The following is a 5,651-nucleotide window of genomic DNA, read 5'->3' on the forward strand; positions in this document are numbered from 1 at the left end:
ACATATATATATATATATTTTTGAGACGGAGTCTTGCTCTGTCACCAGGTTGGAGTGCAGTGGCTCGATCTTGGCTCACTGCAACCTCCGCATCCTGGGTTCAAGCGATTCTTCTGCCTCAGCCTCCAGAGTAGCCGGGACCACAGGCACGTGCCACCACGCCCAGCTAATTTTTGTATTTTTAGTTGAGATGGGGTTTCACTTTGTTGGCCAGGATGGTCTCTCTCTCTTGACCTCATGATCCGCCCACCTCGGCCTCCCAAAGTGCTGGAATTACAGGCGTGAGCCACCACGCCCTGCCACATCAATATATTTTGTAGGAAATACATATCTGTGCTTTCTCTCATTGTTTAGGGATTATAGTTTTCAGACCTCTTATTATTTGGATGAGCTCCAATATCATAACAATCTTCTTACACTGCCATTTTCATTGATAAATAAATCATTCCAGGTGCTATATAAACCAAATAGAAAAAAGAGACCATAGTTTTTTTCTTTCTGGACATCATATTTCAAAAAATAAAATTTTATCTTTCATTAACTTTTGTGTAGTAGTCTTATCAGACTTACAAGTTATATTTTAAGTGGTTCTCAGCTTTTAACATTTATAAGAAAACTTCACAAATCTCCAGGGACAAAAATATGCTTGTTTTTCTTTATTAAGTCTTAATTTTGAGAACTCAAATCCAAAAGTATCCCATCAACTGTGGATTGGAAACATACATTCAAGTATGTACAAGCCAAATTTACTGCACTAGACTAATCGAATTTTCTAGAGATTGCAGTATAAAATGAGATTGGAGACAAAGCAAGAAATTTAGAGCCTAAAAGTTGTCTGAAAGTGGCCATAAGCTTATACCAGTTCCCAAACATCTGTTGCTCTGGTTATTAACTTTAAGAAAAGTTGGCAGTCCTGAATATTGACAATATTTATGACTCACTTTTCTCCTTGAAATCTTAGTACTGTCAATCTTATAGCTGAATGTGGCATTTAACAAAGCATCTTGTCAGTGAAATAAAACCAATAATCCCATAGATTTTTTTTTAATAATCCTAGAAATTGACCCTTCTGTCTTAATGCTTGAAAGTTACATTCATCTGAGTTGCTTCCTCAGGAAATGACCTTCAGACCTCTCAAAGGAAGGATAAAATAATTGAAACTCATTAGGTCACCACATCCAGACAATACATTGGACCCTTGTTTTGTTCTAGTATTTAAGAGATAGGGAATTATTTATCCTTATACTGAATTTACAATACTGATACTTGCATTTATCATTTTTTGAATAATACAGAGAAGTTAGTTGTGTTACTTTGATAAGTTTGACATATGACATATCACATTTTGATTCACAATTCTGTCAGTAGAACGCCAACAACTAGACAAATGCGATGGGTGATCTAACTACTTTAATACAGTGGTTTGAAGTGCTACAGGCAGTAACTTCTAAACACCAAATCACAGTGCTTTACTTTGTAAATTGTTAGAAAGGTAGGACTTTTTTTAGTATAAATATCCTATTAACTAATCTTTGCGCTGCTCAGTTACAGAACTTTGACTCTTGGGTTTGAAGAAGGCATCGACCCCTACTAAATTTTGAGTACTGACACAAGTTGAAGCATCATCTTCAGACTCAGGAGATGGTGCCAACCATAATGAACTGCTTTCATGAGACACAGGACCAGAGATTAAAACTACTCAATCTCTCTAGGCCCAGGGACTATTGTGGAAGAGGTGGGTGTGTGAGATAGTAAAGGCTGATTTTGAGTGATTAGTTCAGAGTGTTTATATAAATTAAGCATTAATATCGAAAGCACATTGATGTAAGGCCAGCCTCTGGGACCTTGTTTCAGAATAAGAGTGTTTTCTAGGGACATTGATCTGCTCTATAATAGAAAATCATAAAAACTTAAGAAAAGTTTATGGAATTCTTACCTTATGGTTGAACTGATTAAAATTGGGTATATTTGTTTCAAATGCTTTTATTAAAATTAGCTTCAACATTAATAATATACCATACAAAGACTAAACTTGTTTTGCTTTTTGAAACAAAATTTTAATGTAAGAGATAATAAGAGATTTTGTTTATCTTTTGAGTAAACTGCAGGAAAAAGATGGAGAGCAAAGAAACAGATTTATTTGGCCTCATGCTGTCTTCAGTATTAGGTCTTATTGTTTGGGAAAACGAATCTCATATCAAAATGTAAATGTTTTTGTTTTATCTTTCTGGCTACATGAATGAATATCTTAGAGTGTCCTGTGACCTGTTTTATGATATCAAGTGTCTTAAAACTTTGATATTTGGGAAACTGTCCAAGAGCAAAATTTCAAGTTCTGAATTCAGTCTTTTTGACCTCAAACTAACTTTTTGGTTATTAGGTTCCCTGAAGCACAGAGAGACATATTATGGATGGTGGGGGTGGTTCATCCGGAGTGGCCACTACAGGGATGCCAGCTGCATCATGGGAGGCACAGTGGGGGCTGTGCACTCTGCAAAGCCAGTAGTGGCCAGGAACAGGTGATCCCAGCATGAGCCCTGGACCCTATTGAGTTTGTGAGGCAGGAGCCCAAATTCTCGGGTGCAGCTGCAGCCACCTACCCGTGGCTCCAGACCCAGGCATTTCTGTGTTCTTGGGGGCTCAGGAAGCCCTCTGCCTGACAACCTCAGAAATGTCTGCTCCTACTGCCTGGCATCTCCCTGTTCCTGGCACCTGTTCCAGTGATGAGCAAAGTTGTAGGTAAGCCTAGGCACCGTCATGACCCAGTTGGGTGTGCATAGTCTCAGGAAAGCATTGACATGCCATCCCCCTTCTGCTGCCTCAGGTTCCTCTGAAGCACAGGGAGGGAGGCTGCAGGACTGAGGGCAGCTCAGCATGGACCTGTGGGTGTCCCTTAGTACAGACAATACGTATGCTACAGATGGCATGTTGATGGTGGCCAGTGGCATGTTCCTAGGCATGAAGAGGGGTTCCCCGGTGAAACCCCACCTTCAAACCAGGTATGGCCTGAAGCCTGGGGGGTCAGGCTGCCAGTTCTGAGTGGAATTCATGACCCAGAGTCAGAACTTCACTGATGCCTTTCAGCCAGAGGGTGGCTTTTTCAGGCCCACCTATAGACTAATAAGCATGCACTTGCTCGATTCTGGGCACATCAAAATCCCATCTCAGCTAGACTTAGTCATTCATCAGGATGACCTGCTTGCAGAAAGGAGCTACCCACTTCAGGTCTCCTAAGAGCTGTTCCATCGCTCAGTAAAGCTCTTCTCTAGTTGTCCACGTAACTTCATTCTTCCTGGACATGGGACAAAAACTCAGGACCAGCTGAATGACAGGAACAAAAGGAGCTGTAACATGTTCCTGGCAGGCTTGCTGAGCTCTTGGTGGCTCCTGGACTTTTGAGGTGAAGAGGGGTGACCCTTCTGGGGGCTCAGATCTCAGGGTTCCCCCAGCGAGAGCCACTGTAACACTATAGACCTCCCTGTAAGGGATTGGTCAGAATGGTGGGAAAAACTACAGGGAAAGGACACAAATCTTCTGAAAAGTTGGAAAGCTCTGCAGAGCCCTGGGGGAGAACAGCTGAAGGAAGCTGTTCTGTATTAAACAGGCTTGATTACTTATGTTAACCAAGGACTGACCTTTGATCATCCATGCGCCTGGCATTCCCTGAAAGGGGAACAATAAATGTTGGTTACCTTCAGGTTGTGTTTGCTCCAGGTGTTCGGCATTATGCCTGCACTGAATAAAAGGAAGCAGCTCCAGCTTCTCAGGGGTGCTTTCTGGCCACTAGAGCCAGGCAGTTACCTAGGTGCTCTTACATGGCATACCTGTGTCTAACTACTCATTCCATCTATCGACCAGAGACTGTGGGGCAGACCCAGAACCTTCCATCTTCTGCTGGCACAGGGCAGCCATCCCACACAATGGGAAGCAACAGTTGGGCTAGGCCAGCCCAGGAGGCATGGGCCAGAGCAGGGTGGTGGGACTGAAATACTGTAAAAGAAACAGACTGAAATATGCCCCCTAAATCATCGTGCTAAGGGTGACAAGAAGGAGAAAAGAGCTTCAGTCCTTCTGGAAGCCCAAATCTCAGAGCTTTACGAGCTAAGTTTGTGACATGCTGTAACACCATTTACAGCTATTTGGTTCTTGGCATCTCCAAGCTCTGAGGCACCACTGCTTTCCCCTTGTCCAGACACTCATGCCTGCAGTGGAAGCCACTTGGGGTACATGTGATCCAGTCGCAGCCTCATGAATCTAGTGCCTTTGATGACACCTGGAGTTTCCCACCCCTTTACAGTAGCTATCATGCCTGGCTTTGCTCAGTGACCAGACCCTAGGTTCACTCACTCACACACCCCTTGCTGCTCTGTGCCTGGCTCACCCTTGGCAGGCATAAGATTCAGGCCAGAAGCATTAGCCAAGAGCAGCCTTTTGTGCCAAGCGAGCAGAATGAGCCTGGCAAGCACAAGCGAAACTCAAACAGAGGTGTCGTTGGCCACAGAGGTTTCTGGCTGGTGAATTGACACGATAAGGGTCTCATGACATTATGCTTATTGGCCTTGTTGGTTATATTAGAATTATGCAGGAAGCATTGTCAAATCTAAAGCAATGTTTAGAATCCTTTGGTTTATATTTATGTATATATGTGTTGTTAATATGTGTTCCAGAATTATATGAGATTTCTAAAATTCTAATATGTCTTAATATATGTTGTCTCTAATAATTATGACTATTATGTTCAATTGTCACATGCCACAGAAATAACCAATTTTTAAAATCAACTGCTTTTAACTATCAACTGTGTCTTTAAGGCCTTTGTCATCCATGACTGTTTTGCTTTAATCCCTCTCAAATGTGACTTGTAATCAACTACAGTCCAGAGCTTGTTTCTTTGAGGGAGTTCTTGGAAAGGACTCCTGAATGCAGGTTTTTGTTAACTTAGGAGATCATACTATTGGATTTGAGAAAAAACGTGCAAAGCACTAATTGAAAGCCTGATGTGTTCATAAAGATTGCTAACCCAATATGAAACAGAACAGAAATTGATTCCATAGGCTGAACTAATGAAGGATTAAAATGATTTTTATGGCTTTTTTAAAAAATATTGCTATTTTTTATTTGTTTTTCAGAATATGAGGAATTTTGTTTTCTTGTGAACTACTTACAGTCTTTAAGTATACTTTAGGTATATTGAGCAGAGGATACTTTCATAAAAAGGATTTAAGGCCTATTTCTCTGCCTAATTTCACTGGAATTTGTAAACTATATGTGAATATTCTTAATTTAATGTAATGTATGTGTTTGCATGTGTTTACTAATAACATGTTTTATTTTACAATGCGAGACAGTTGAGGGAACTGGTTATTTTCTCTAAGCTTTGACTAAAATGACTGTGAGAGGTTCCAACAAAGCCATTTTAAGACAGCTTATATGGAAAATGATTATTGCTGCCCTTTATGTGGGTAAGCAGGCCAAGTATGTAGGACTGAAGTTTATTTTACAAGTACATTGGTATTGCTATGATTTGTCTTTGGTAAAAGTGAGGGACTAGAGAGAGAAATACTGTTTCATAAGACAACTGTAGTCTTACATTGACTTTCATTATAGGGTAGACACGTGGTCACTCATGGTATGGAGCTGCCCATGATCCC

Source organism: Cebus imitator, unplaced genomic scaffold, assembly GCF_001604975.1.
Source record: "Cebus imitator isolate Cc_AM_T3 unplaced genomic scaffold, Cebus_imitator-1.0 Scaffold100, whole genome shotgun sequence".
Classification (NCBI taxonomy): domain Eukaryota; kingdom Metazoa; phylum Chordata; class Mammalia; order Primates; family Cebidae; genus Cebus; species Cebus imitator.